The sequence below is a fragment of the Hirundo rustica genome, chromosome 5 (assembly GCF_015227805.2).
Source record: "Hirundo rustica isolate bHirRus1 chromosome 5, bHirRus1.pri.v3, whole genome shotgun sequence".
Lineage (NCBI taxonomy): Eukaryota > Metazoa > Chordata > Aves > Passeriformes > Hirundinidae > Hirundo > Hirundo rustica.
This window is the reverse complement of record NC_053454.1, coordinates 28593269-28608444: the sequence shown is the minus strand read 5'-3', so window position 1 is coordinate 28608444 and position 15176 is coordinate 28593269. Positions and strand designations below refer to the sequence as shown.

The 15176-nt window shown below is 33.5% G+C and overlaps 1 protein-coding gene across 11 annotated transcripts in view; it reads left to right on the top strand.

Moving 5' to 3' along the window:
• SGCZ (sarcoglycan zeta) overlaps positions 1 to 15176 on the top strand; it is a 421463-nt gene that overhangs the window by 166106 nt on the left and 240181 nt on the right. For 2 of the 11 annotated variants that reach the window (XM_058420740.1, XM_040065423.2), the window contains exon 1: positions 11212 to 11290. The exons of the other annotated variants lie outside the window; for them this stretch is intronic. The gene's annotated coding sequence lies outside the window, so the exon portion shown is untranslated. Of the gene's footprint in view, positions 1 to 11211; positions 11291 to 15176 lie in introns of those variants that run through there. 11 annotated transcript variants of the gene reach the window in all.

Sequence of the window (15176 nt, the reverse complement as noted above, 5' to 3'; positions counted from 1 at the left end):
CTAGCAGTTCAGATTTTTATGAGGAATTGATTTATGAAGGTTGTAAAACAAAACAATATTGCCACCAGGGAGCTGAATTCTTGTAGCTTGTTTGTAATAACCAAGCTGTGTCAAGGCAGTGTTCTGCCAGATTTTGTATGCTTCTTACATATTATTTGAAACTATTCCTCATAGATATCACAAAACCCTTAAATAAAATTATATGATTAAATAAATTTTGAATAGCTGCTAACATTTGGCTTTGAACATTGTTGGCTTGCTTTGGGAATAGTGTGGCTGGAATACTCTTTGTGTTTTGTACACCCGTGATCTCCACAACTATGGTTAGGAGACAGCTCATTGAGTTTTATGTTGAAACAGGTGTTCTCAGTGTTTATCCTCTGTGTCTGGTTCTGTCCCCGCACCGGGTGGGAGCTGACCTCCGGCTAGCTCTGGTCAGCACAGCCACAGATGTTCCCAGTTCGGATGGGCACGCAGGTTATCTTTACCTGCTGGCTCGGCTTCTCAGCAGCAGCTGGACCAAATAGTGTCGTGACAGCAGCGGCAGCAGAAGAAAAGGCTGGCTCTCAGCTTAGCAGGTTAAAAGATGTTTATTCAGGCCCAGCTGTGGGAAGTCCGCAGCTGGTCCAAACCACAGGCCAGAGAGACCAGCGAGTGAGAGAGCGAGAATCTCCCTCCTCCACCTTATAAGCAGGGGAGGGGTTCCAGGGAGGATACAACAAGACAACAAATCAGGGGATTCAGGGGGTAACAAGGTGTGCCCATCCCCAAGCCTCGGACCATTAAAATCCAGAGCTAAAGGAATTCCCCCCAGGGGACCTATCACCTGAAGCCCTCTCCCTGAGATTTCGCAATCTGGGAGGGACCCCTGGAGTGATAGACAGGCTGCTCCAGAGCGATGGGGGGCAGGGGGGATGTTACAAGTCAGGTGGGGGGTGGGAAGACTGACACAAAACACCTTATTACACAGAACATACAAAAGGGTTACAGAACTGGGATACAGTGAAATGAACCATAACATAAAACTTCTTATAAAAGCCTAACAAAACACTTCTTGCACCGCCACAATCTTCAGTTGCTTAAACTTATGTATAGCAGTGGAAATGGCTGCTAATCACCAGGATCGAGGAAACATAAAAAGCAGCACAAAACTATAATTTTGATTGAACAGATCCATCAAATATCACTTTGAATTTGCAGCAAGTGGGAGAGTATGTACATTTCTGCATAAGCTGTAGGAATAAGTTTTGTGCAAGAAGTGTAATTATGGATAATTATATCAGGAGTGGATGTTGTGGAAAGCAGACTTTTTTACAGTAGTTTTTTACTGTCCAGTCCTTGTATACCATTATCAAATGGAACTATTAAGGAGAACAAAATTTAAAAAACCCACCACAAATGATGAGCAGTTGCAAGTTCAAAGAATAGATTAATGAATTAAATATTAAGCGTGGCACTGTGTTTTTAAATGCATAAATGTGTATGTTTATATTGAGAGTAACTGGAATGCCAAAATAGTATAATGATGTTGATCTTAAGGATGACATCTAATATATCATTTAAATGAGACAAATCACTTTTATTTTGTATCTTGCATGTTTCATAGCCATTATTATACCTGAAAAATTGAAAATTCTTGTGCTGGTAAGAATCTTGGGATCCTTTACATTTATCTGTAATCAGTTACAAGACCTGTCTTTTCTTCTTTCATCCACAACTTCTCTCTCTTTCCATCCTCACCAGTTTTATCAATTCCTTAGGTTTGTTTTATTTGTCTTCCCCATACCTTTTCTAGTCCAAGAATATTATTTTTGCTTTCTGAGGTGTGTGGACAGGGGTAGCCAGCAGATGAAGTTATGTCACACATTTTAGCAGTTAGTAATAGGTAATAAGATAAAGTGTTATGTAATTCAAAACATGATAACAACCGTGGTTATAGCTAGCTAGGCCATATCACCATGATCTCTTTTGTACTATTATTTCTGTTAATACTATATCTCATGCTATGGAAAAACCTTATGTTATACATTTATGTTTTGAAAGACTAAGTGTGAATTTCTTGCATCTGAGACTGAGGACTTGATCACTGGAAAATATCCTCCCCTTACATAATGCACAGTGTTTCATTTTTGAAATGCAATATCCTGCATCATTTGAGTTACTTGTAAAAGCTTTTTCCAAAGTCTTATTTATTCCTAGCTAATGATATTGCTAAGAAATTGCAAACAATTATTGATGATTCAGAAAAAAATGTGAGAGGGACTGAGTCCAGAAAAAAACAATGGGTTGGAGAATAACAGCCCTGAAACCCATTTTGTATATTTAGTTCTTAAATTTAGCATCTTGTAACACTAGACTCTAGTCTCTGCTTTACTTTTAATTCTCTCTATGGCGTATTTATATACTTCTTGATTAAAATTTAGTTCACTAAAAATTGTAATTTATGTCCCACATTAGTTTTATATAAGTGATCTTTGTGTTTATCAACTATCAATATTGAAGTGAATATTTTAGTAACTTAATACTATTGAGAGTTGTCATTGTCACAAATGAAAAGTATCCAAATGTTGAGTACTGTGAGAAGGGGACAAAAATGATAGCAGCTTAGCAGCTTTTTGCCCAGACATCTTTTTTCAAAAATCTTAAAGAACCTGTGTATCTTGTAATGAGTTTTATCTGGAGCAATGTTCTCTGCTTCATAAAAGAAGCTTTAATCTTAACTTGTGAACCTACATTACTGGTATTTTTTACTTTGTGGTTACATGTTGCCAAGTCTATGTGTCATAGTGTTACACGTAAATGTATATTTGGATTGAAGGCAAAATCTGGTGGGTTTTTTATTATTTATTTTTATTTTTCCTCTTTTCATAGTTCTACCAGAAAGGTAAATGTTTATGTCTAATATTCCTCTAATAATTTTTTTTAGCTTGTTTTCTATGTGTCTGGAAGGACTGAGTCAAGTTAACTGTTCATGTTTTATCAGTTTCTTACTAACTTGCAAGGCTGAATATTTATTCCGAAAACCCAAGAAATCTGGCTATGTGTGTTTGGTTGCTGATGCACACACCTGTAGTTTGCAGTGTCATGCGCATTTGTGTGTACTGAAATAGTTACACATAAATATATCTGTATATTTTGCATTTATATATGCATACCCTTCTCTGCTACCTTCTCATCCATACTGCTGGACTCTATAAAATCATGTTAAAATCATGTAGTCTTTTTGATCAATCTCATGGTTCTGTTAATAGTTTGTAGTTTGAAAAGTATATTATACTTTTTATTAATTAAAAATTTAGAGTGTGCATAAGGCAGAATCTTAGTCCTAACATGTATTGAATAAAATAGAACATAAAATAATGACAGTGTCTTAATCAGAACTCACATAAGCGTAACATGATGTGTATGTCTTTACAGTAGGTTTGGGTTTTTTCACCTAAGTGTATTTCAATATTTAGGCATTATTTCATTAATAAGCGTAGCTTATAACTTCCTTTTGCTACTGCTTTCATGTAATGATGAAGAAATAACCGATGGCTTTACTTGATGAAAATAAGTAATTTTCAACAAATGCCAAAATCTAGGCATTTCAGATTCAGGTAATCTTGAATCTTTTTCTCTCTGTATAGGTTAATGTTTAGCTATATGAACATATACATAAAAACACCAAAACTCTAGTGGCAAGTTGAGGGCAAGTGGTGTAGTGTTTTAATTTCATTTGGTAGGTTATCCATGGCTTGAATATAAAAAATAATACAAAGGTAATGATATTAAATGTGATATTAAGTGTGGTACAATGTTATTAATTAAACTATATAAAAACATAAATCATGCTAGAGGTATAAAAGCTGTAATTTGTGTACATTTTGGATAAAATCAAGAAGTATGCCCTGAACCATACTCTTTTTCTTCTTCATTGATTGATTTTTTTTAAGATTTGAAATTCCTTTTCATCAGCATATTTACTTTTTATTTTTACTTTCACATCTTTGTTTAGAGAGTTAGAAAGGTAAATAAATTCTCATTTGGGTGCACTTCATTGTTGGTAATACGCACAGTATTAAGAACTATATTATAGTACTGTGATAGTTTTTCAGAATCTAATCTTTTAATGTTTTATTTAAATTTTATGGTGATACATTTTTGGTTTTGACTGAGATGCATTATGTAAACCGGATACATACAGGTAACACCAAGGTGGCCATGATCCACAGCTGAAATGTGAACAAAAGGTGTATTCCATTATTTTGCTGGCAAAACAGGGACGCATGCACTGCTAAGCTTATGTCATCTTAGCAGGCGCAAAAAGTGCTCAGGCTGTTTCCTGGCTCACATATCAGAAAGGTCTGGCGCAGGCACAGTTCTTCACAAGGCTGTGTTTTATGATCTCCAGGCTTCTTATCTCCCTTCCCCCCTTACTAGGCCTATGAACAACACTTTTTAGGTCTTTTACAGTGGTCTGTTACGTGACTTCTCAAGATAGCCAGAAACAGTGAATTTTCCCAGAGAGAATATTCTTAGCACTCCCCCAACTGCAAGGTCATGAGAGAAAACAATTCTAAAAGCGAGTCTTTCTCCTCCCCAGCCTTCCAGTTTTAACCTTTTCCTACCCACGTGTTAACAAGGAAAATATGTTGTCAAGAACTTCTTGTTGAACTGGACAGAATATATTAGTAACAAATTATTTGATATAAGGTACCTAAATTTAAGCATAATCTATTTGTACCTAAATTAAGAAACTGTATTCTCTATAATATTCCCTATAATACAAGCTGTTCTTTAATTTCCAAGAACATGTTTTGCATGTCAATTCTTTCTTCAAATTCAGGCTGACAATGTATAATCTTGTTATGAATAGTTTGAAATACTGGATCTTTTCCAATCTAAATGATTCTATGACTAGATCATGTTACTGAAGCAAAACTACTCAGTATTAATTTAAATATGGGGAAACTGTATTCTATTTCTCAATATTTTTTTTTTTCCTTCAGAATTGTTGAAATGTAGGTAACTGTGTATAACTACACTTGAGTGATGCAACATAAGGAAAATTCATTCTTTGGCTCCTCTGCGGAGGAATGGATTACACAAAACCATTAGGAACAACTACAGTTGTCTATCTCCAGATTAATATTTTGAATTTGTCTTGATTTAGAACTGAAAAATATGACAATTTCATGGCTGATATTTGACATTAACAAAACTGAGAACCTGGAAAGTGATGGAATGGAGTTGTAAATGGTGTGAGCAGAAGAAAATTTAAATATAGGTAGAAGTTCAAAAATAGAAAAATTTGATTGCTTTTGAGTCTCTCAAGTGAAGTAGCTGGCTGTGTCATTGTTTTGAAAGCTTTTCAGACAAAGTAGGCTATTCTAATTATCAGAAAAGGCTTGTTTTATAAGGTGGGGAAAAAACCCCATCAGTGGCACTGCATACTGTACTTAGTCATTCAAGCTTACGTCTGAGCTTGACTGAGCCAATCTTCAGCCAAAGAGAAGCTCATGTCATGATAAACAATAGCAACACTATATATATGTATAAGAAATCTGATCTTCCACAGATTTTTTATGTCTTGTAGCGGGCAGTTCATAATGAAATTAAGCACTGTCTCTTAATGCTCAGAAATATGAGTTCATTCTTCAGAAATGCCTGAGTCTCTAGGGATTGCTGCACGCAAATTTCTCTTGAGATTGAAAACCCACTGTGAATAACACATGTAAAGAATAATGTTTCTCAGTTCTTAACACTGTACTTGTATGAGTGAAAATGCAGCTCCTCTACTATGCCTTTATGTAGGAGAGCTCTATGGAGGGCATAGAAATTACATTCATGCTTCTATTAAAAGAAAAATATATGTAGGAGATTATTATTTTTTTTTCTCCAACTATGATTGAGCGTGACAAGCTTGAAATAATGACAGGAAGCTGGTTTTGGAAGGATGGAGAGGAACACGTTATGAAAGAGCAGTGATAAAGCTTAAGATGGAATATTCCTCATGCATGGGGGGTACTTGTTATTGAATATATTTAGGAGTTTATAGAGGACTTTCTTTGGTTTTTGGTGGGATTTTTTTGTTGTTGAGGTTTTGTTGTTGTTGTTTGTTTATTTGTCTTGGTTTTGTTTTATTTTAAATGTCTAAGTATTTTATTTCACAGAAGTTTATACAGACAGTAGAGGGAAAGGTGTTTTCATGTCTCCTGTTTTGTACATCTCCCTAACTTTCTTCTGTTGAAGAAATCTATTTAGTTTCTACATCTTCACTACTTCACTACTACCTGATTTTCAGACTTCCTATTTTCAGAGAAGAAAAATTTGCATTTGTCAGATGTGTTCCAAACTGTTAAGGAAAATGTCTGAGACTGAGTGGGGGGGTATGTAAGGAGTCAGGTGGAGCCCTCCTTGCTTCACTCGAGCTGTTCTGCTGTGAAGGGGCTTCAATCTCGGCAGTTAAAGTTTCAGATGTTGGGAGTGTGACTCCTGGAGTGGGTCCTGGGTGGAGAGAAAGGAAAGTTTCCTTAACAAGATGCATTGATAAACCTGTTTCTCATCTAGAGTCTGTTGTGCAACTCAATAAATCATAGGTAATTAAATGTTCTCATTTAGTGGCTACTTGAATTCACACTGGTTATATAATTAGACGTGACGACACAAATGATTGTACACAAATGGTCAAAAATCTAAAAGTAAAGAAAAAAAACCCACAAATGGTTACAAGGTTCATCACAGCTCTCTTGCATTTTCTTGGTATTGTGTACTTCAGTAAAAAAACCTTAACGTTCTCTTAAGAACCTGTATGTCAGTAGGTTTTAGAAATATTCAGGAAAGCAAAAATACTGTAGAAAAAGAGATGTAAGATTGTCCCACTGATATTCCTCATTAGAAAGAACTGTATGAGAATTGCCCTTTTGATTACTAGTTCCAAGTATGAACCTTGAGCATATAAAAGTCTTTTGATCTCTGGCTACTGGGTCACTCCTCCAAATTTCAGGTTGTGACCACACTTGATCTCTTACAGAGAGCTGTAGAGATGATCACAGTTGCCCCTATGTTGTCAGTGTGTTTCATACACTTTTGCAATTGCTACAATTTGGGTTTCAACAACAGCTTCTTATTTCATGTTTGATCCACAAGTTAGGTCTTCTACAACTGAGTGTAAATGAGCAATGATGATAGGTTTTGTGCTGGTCTCATTTGCTAATACAACGGTTATTTAAAAATTTTATGAAACGCGTGCCTTCTCTAGTCAGTAAGCATTTTTCATAACATACTCTATCAACTCCTGAGGAGTACTTTCTTTGATAATTTGGCATTGAAATTGAAATGTTTTCCAATGTATGCTGGATGTATAATGTTTGTCACTGTGAACTCTATCTTACATAAAACTTTTGTGTGTGGTTTAGAGTTTTTAAGATGATCAATTGTTTGAAAGATGGTCAATCGATGATGCTGCTCTAGCTGGAAGAATAATTGTAAAAGATATTGTGTTGTTTTCTGCCTTGCTCACCCTACTTTTCTGAAGAAGGAGAGGCTTTTATTGTTGCTAAACACTAATGTTTAGAAGAAAGGATATTTAAATCTTATGCACCTCTTTCAGATATCCATCCATCCTCTATGGCACTTTAATTAGTCATGAACTTTTTATTATGTAATGCCCAGTAATATTTTCCTGTTTTGTCTCCTTTCACTGAAGAAGGTGAATTGATTCCCAAATAATTTCTTATTGCACTGCTCTGGTTTTTGGATGAAGCCTAAAAATCAAATCTTGTGTTTTCATATTTCTGCTAATTACATCTGCATAGCAAGATGCAGTGATTTTTTGCTTTTATATTGAATGAAAAATTTTACTATAGATTATATACAGAGTTAAATTTAGTCAGTCTAGTTTAGAATAAATGTTAACCTTCTGCATTCATATTAGTTGAATAACAAGAGTTCAAGGGTTCAGAGTTTCGTCAAAAGATGTGTGGAGTGCTGGGCACTGAAGATAAAGCAACCCTGATTGTGCCTTTGAGACTTTGGGGTACATCAAGTTGAACATAACATCAAAACATAAATAATTTTTTTTCATTAAAATGTTTGCACAGGAAGAAGAGAGATTTACCTTTAGAGACAATTTTTTATTTATAAAATTTCAAGACACTTTCTTGGCTTTATGTAGAAATTAGTCAAGAATTTAATGTAATAAAATATGATGCTTAAATATTTTGGTTTGGACTTAGGTGCTATGGAAGTACTGTAAACTTACAATATATTATGACAGATCATTGTTGCATAACACGTTAGATATGTGGCTCGTCCCAAGATATTTTTTCTAAATATGGCAAATTATAATGTTTCTTTTTGAGCTTGTTTTATGAATTCTGAAATAAATATGGACTATAATTTTTATCTTTATAGGAAAGTAAGGGTTTTTTTACATGATGCTTGTATAAAGAACTTTAAATTCAATGCAGGTTAATTCATTATGATAGCTGCTATTAGTTTCCCCCCAGTGAAAATGCATTTCTAGATAATAGAGGAACCTTGTTTAGTATTGTTTTTTTTTTTTCCTCAGGCTTGTGTTAATGATTTAATTAGGGAAATAAAATAACAATAGTAGATCTCAAATGTATGCCTTAGATGATATTTGTGTCCAGACCTCTGCAAAAAACATGTTTAAGCTGACTTTTATTTGTGTTTCTTAAGCCCCTTTGAGTAACAGCTCACATAGAATAACAAGAGCAGATCTCATATTTAAGAAAAATACGCTTTCAATTTCATTTATAATGATGCTTTAGGAGAAGCTGGTGTTATTAAACAAGTCCGTTTGGTTTCTTTTCTGACTGCAGTTTTCAATTAAGAATAAAGTATTCTATTCATGTGTCAAAGGAGAGGAAGGTAGGGGAAGATTTTTTTAATTAGCAAATAATGAATGTGAGTAGGCACTTACAAGAAAACAGTGCATTGTACCTATATGCAAGGTTTTTTCTAGATTGAAAGAAAATCTGCTACTATGATTAAAAATGAAATGCTGCCTGTCACAGAAATTTTCAGGTTCTGTTTTTGTTAAATAGTTTAAAAGTTTTTATATGGTAACAAAGTAGTAAGAACATTTTGACTTGACTTACACTAGTAAAAAAAAATTGTATATTTTATACAGGAGAAACTGTCTGAATGCTTTGAGCATTATTTTTCAGAAGGGTGCTTTCCTACTTTTGAACATTTTGGTCTTATTAATAGGTCATAAGTTTTTAATACTAGAATGAATTTTTATTTTAAGTTGCACTGGTTCTGTCACTGTATCTGTATCACAGTATTTGTCCTTTTTCCATACCTCTTCTCTGCTTTCATAGACAGGTAGAAAGAGTGTAACATGGAAAAGGAAGAGAGGGACCTCTGTTCAGAATCCCTGGATGTGTGTACTTCTCTGTATAAAGGAAACCTGTGTGAATTTAATGAATGTAGAAGGACAGTTGTCTTGTGAGCACTCTCGCCTCCAAACCAGAGTGTGTTGGGTTGGTTGGTTTTGGTTTTGTTTGCATTTTTTAGTTTTTTTTTTCTTGGATCAGGTTCATCATGGAGGCTAGGGGGTTAAATGTATTCTGGCTGGAATCTAGGAACAAAGATACAGACAGTACATCATGGGAAGAAAAAACTAAATAAGCAGTCTTACAAAAGTAATATATTGTCTTCTCACTTACAATAATTTCAGTATTAAAAAGTAAAGTTCATTAGAAAGCTGAGTATAAAAGTCCTAGTAAATCTTCAGTTGAATTGAAAGGTGTACTCTCCTACTTCTTCAGAGGGCTAAAAGTTTTGGATGGATTATTTTTGCAGAATTTCTGCTTTAAAAATTACTTTTAGGTTTAATCAGCACTTCTCCCTGATGAGCTATTCACTGTGACCAGCACCAGAGCCCTTTTACTCTCTCCCCTAAAATGCCAGGCTGTCTAAGGAACAATGATTTATAGATGCTTAACACTGTTTGTAATTTTCTGTTGTAAAACCTAGCCAGTAAGCTGTGAATACTCCCACACAAGTTCTTAAAACTGAGAACTGAAATGCTTGCTCACAAATGTACTGTGTTGAATGAGGAGTAGTAGGATTCCTCAGAATAAGAATGGAAGAAAAAAAAAGCTCATAATTTACAAGATAGCCTCTGAAAAATAATGTTAATCTAGCCTACTTAGCAGAAAAGTAACTAAAATTCTGTAATATGTGATCTTACCTCTTTTTATAAATTGCTTTTGTAAAATGTTGTCTATTTACTTCCTATGAAGGCATGTTTCATGGGTTTGCATCAGACTGAGGCACCCTGCCTCACTATCCAAACATCAGAATATTCTACTCAAAGCTCTTTCACAACCTGCAGTGACAGATTGTTCATTTTATGGCTTTCAGCTCGTGAGAGGAGTAGGTTAGAGACCATCACAGAGGGATGTTCTGCCAAAGGGGTAACATTGATTTAGATAATTACAATTTATTGCTTTTAAGGCTACCATTCTGTCTTTTATGCACTTTGCTAGATCAGAAATAACTGGTGACAAAAGCTGTAACTTTTCCTCTGATTGCAGTGTGCAAGAGCTGTTCCTCTTCAGTTTTTGTAGAAGAGTCCTGTGATATTCCAGATGGACTTTGCTAAGACAATAGGTGAAATCTGTTCAGGGTAGAACCTGAACAGGGTAGAATCTTTTTGTCTTTATTATAGTTCAGTTCAAATTATGCATGGTAGTTAAATAGAAGGAATGATAAATCGATAAGACTAGACATAATTTGCAAAAATTATATTTGGAAATGGGACTTCGGGTTTAACAAAACATCAAAATTGTTGTTTCAACATGGCCTATGAGCTTGTTTCAATCCTAAACAACATTCTCCAGAAGTAGATATCAGTGGATTACTTCAGCATTCTTCTGCAAGCCACATGTATGAACATGGATTCAGAAGATTTGAGCAGTGCTTAAAATTAACTGAATCTATATATTTTTCTTTTCAACATATACAGTAATAAAACAAGAAAAAATTGTAGAGTTCTATCTTCCTCAGCTACTTCATTACAATTTTGTTTGGTTGACTTGAAAATATAGTTCAGCAAATATTTTTTTTTGTTGAGCAGGAGATCTTAAAAATTGAGTAAAGGCTGTTTTCTAAAAATTTTTTTTAAAAATCATGTAAGTTTTTTGTCCATTTTTTCTGAATTGATACTCAGAAAAGGTATTCATATCTTCACACTATGTAAGTCAAGATGGAACCTGTTCTGTGTGTGACTTTAAGAAAGGTTGCTATGCTTCAGTGTATAAAATAGATAAAGGTGGGTCTTTTTATGTTATTAAATAGGAAATGTCAGAATATAGTGCAAACTATTTTGTTTAATAGTAGAATCTATTTTAAGGATTTTCTTTTTGATGTAAAAATAAACTGTCATTAATAGAAAATTGTACCTGCTTTATCATGTGTGGGAATTGGAATCCAGTTATTTCATTTTTTTTTTGCTAGATTTTTCCCTTAATTTGGAAACTCTGTGGCCTCCTCTTTCTTCACGGAATACATGCTAAATATTTTTCTCCAAGATTTACATAAGTAGCAGATTTTGTTCAATGTTTATTTAATTAATTAATTAGTCTTTTGTTTTTATAGAGTTCTGTGTCCTTCTGGTAAAAGAAATGATAATTTAGGAATAATTTAGTCGACTTAGTAAAGGCTTTAGATCTTTTAAAAAAAGCTTTTAAAAGCACACTAATAAGGAGAGGGTCTATGAATTTAATAAGGCAAAATTCTAAAATCTTTCTTGCGTTGTAATTTTTATTTCTCATGCATCTCTGGGCAAAAAAAGACTGTCCTTTTAGAACCTTTTTAATGAAAGCAAAAAGTGGTTGTACACATGTATGATTCTCAAAAAATTTTATAACTTCTAAATGTATTCTTTGGACAATGTTGTATGTTTTGTATGTTTCACATATATACTTCCTGACTAATATTCCTACAGTGGGATCATGTGTTAGTATTTAGATAGGTTATTACATCATTGTACACATAATTATCATGCATGAACTTTTGGTTTGTGCTTGACAATCCCTGAAATATCAGTGCAGAGGCAGTGCTTTCTAGCCAACCTCTCATGGCGCTTTGGCTCTTATTTACTATGTTGAATAAAGAGATATCTTAAGCTATATTTGTTTGTGCACAGTGTAGTATGAACTGCAAGGGAATTTTCCCCAATCTTTACTGGGGTTGCTTACCACTTGTTTGCAGCTTGCAACTGCCAGTACATGTGCAGACCATTTATTTTCCTGTCAAGGTCTGTATGTCCCTTATCTCTTCACTTTCTTTCCCCCTTCCTCCTGCATGCTGAACCCCATCATTTTGGAATCAAGATTTGAGTGGTAAAAGTACATTGCCACATTTAAAAAAAACCCAACAGATCCTTTTGGCTAGAAGTTGAAAAAATTAATTAAAATTTGAAAAGGAAAACCTCTGAAAATGATTGGGATTACATAAAATAAGCTTTGGTGTTTGGGTAATTGTACTGTTAATCTGAAGTTTACATTTGTGAGTGTATATTTGTGGGTTTGTATATAGTCAAAATGTTAAATGTATGAAAAAGAAAGCTGAGTTGATGTGGCGTTAATAATATAGCATAAAGAGGTATTAGAGAGATGTCAAGCTGACTATTAAGTAAAGTTAATTGTTATGATTAAATGTGACATTTGAATATATTTAGATGAAGTCATTATTAAGACAGTCAAATAACTTTAATTCTAATCTTTTTTAGTACTATTCACCAGCACCGTAATTACAATTGTGATAATGCAGTATTTCTGCAGATTAGATTAAAACAGTTTCAAGTGCTGTCTTTGTTTTCTTTTCTGCTTCTTACCTATTTTGGCAGATATTTCCTGTGTGATATTTTATTACTTTTTTGTATCTACTAGAGAGAGATTTTTGAGGCTTACAGCCTTCTATTGCTTATCATCCTGGCGTTTCTAAAGGATTTAATATATATATATATTACAGGGTTGTAATCTGCTTTAGAACAATTACATTTTTTTAATAGATTAAACTTCCTATGATAGAGAATTAATTTTAAGTTATAACTATCTACCATAAATATTTATTTTAGGAGCATAGTGCTTTAAAGCATTATTGAAATATTGCTATATTTTTGGTACAAATAGTTTATAGTCTAATGAATGCTATGGTTAATAATTTATAAAAAATTGTTTAGAAATTAGAACAGATTAGAGTCAAAGTAAATTATTTTTCTAAAACTGAAAAAGTATAATATAAAAAATAGAAATATTTTGGTTAATCTAAGAGTTTTGGCAATTTGATTTAGAAAGGGAAGTCGTATATTGAAGACATCAGAATTTGAATCTATTTCTAAATGCTCAGTTGCCTCACCTCTAGATTATTCCTCAAATGAGTTAGAAATATATATAGGAAAAAAGTAAAAGATGCCATGCTGTCTTCTGTTTGCAGGTTTATAGAAAATAGTGCAGAAGGTTACTGAATTTTTCATCTGTGAGAATTCACGGCTTTTGATCTGAGTCCTTAAATATTTGTGAATAAAGCCTGCACCAGTTTTTAATTACTATTTATTCCAACTGTGAGGATTGAAAAGCAAAAGGGTAATATCAGTCAGCAATTGTAAGAAGATGAGAAACAATACAAGTTCTCTCTACTGCCTGCGTAGTAATTATTTTGAGGTTCTCACAAGAAAAATAATCCTGGGTAGTACAGAATCACTGCTAAAAGTTAAGCAAGATAGTTGGTGATAAAATGTCATGTTATTGAAGATATTTTTCTGTGTAAATGGTATTAGTGATTCAAAATAATATAATAAAACCTTTTAATCATCTTGATAACAAAATCATATAATTAAGTCTTTCAGAGTCAGGAAATATCAGACATAATTCCAGCTGTATATCACCTTATATCACATCTTTCTCCCTTACATACAGAATAACATAATATGTTACTCTGTATGTATGTAGCATTTCTATGGAGACTTGTTCAGGTTTTTATTTTTTTTCTCACTTTATAGGATGCACAAAGTTCAGAGAGTAAGTGCTAATTTTTTTTTTTTTGTTCTTTTGATTATTCTGTACATGAATGATTCCTCATTAGTTTTAAGTTATTGTGTTGTGCTCTAAATATAGAATTATTAATTTGCCTTACCTTTCTTTAATAACAATTATCTTTATGGTTCCCAAATGCATCACAATCCTAAATTTATTTTTTAGTGTACCATGAAAGGTGGAATTCTGTTTCCATCCTTGCTCTCATAATATGTGACAAAGTATGAGTGGTGGGATTTTGAGTCTGAAGTATCAACTGAAGATAAATATTCCTTTTCTAACAGTGAATATTTACAAACAGTATCAGTATTTAATTTCAACAGGTTCAAGCACAGCTGCCTTGGCTTTAGTTCCAGGTAGAACCTCTGAGCATTTCTGTACATTATATTCCTTGGTTGGTCTAATTCAAATTCCCCTATTTTGTTTGTGGAAAGATACCAATATTAATGTCTGACATCCCAAAAGTTTTAGTTGCACATTCACTAGAATACTTTGGCTTGTTTCTTCTGCTGAAATGCAGAATTAAAAGAAAATATAGAAACAAAATATTCAATACTTGCTGCAATACAGAAATGGCTTTAAACTGTGGTAACTACAGTAACAAATCTTTCAAGAAATCATCAGTTTTCAGTATGTGGTTTTATGTGGGTATATTTTATGTATTTTTAAAATTCAGTTTTAAAACTAGGTTAATGAAGATACTTGAGCTTTTTCAGTGCTTGATATAGGTGACATGACATACACATATCGGTCATAGATGAGTCATTTGATTTGAAAGAAAATAACTCTGCATTTGGAAAGAAATAGTCACAGTACTACTTAATATTCCTTGATCTTTGTTTTGAAGTTTTGCTTTGATGTCTATTCAGGCCTTTGAGAAATGTTGCCAGCTAATGCTTGTACTAGCTTTTCCTGTAATTTGCATTGCAAATTGAATCATAGACAGATTGGGAGAGGAGGTCCTCTTATCCAACCCCTTGTTCATAGCAGTTCCAGTTAGAGCTGGCTCTGCAGGTCTAGCCCTCATAAACTTTCAAATGTTTTAAGGATTCAAAGTCTTTATCCACTATTTTACCATCCTCATGTCATATATTTTTTTCTTATACCTAGCCAGATTTT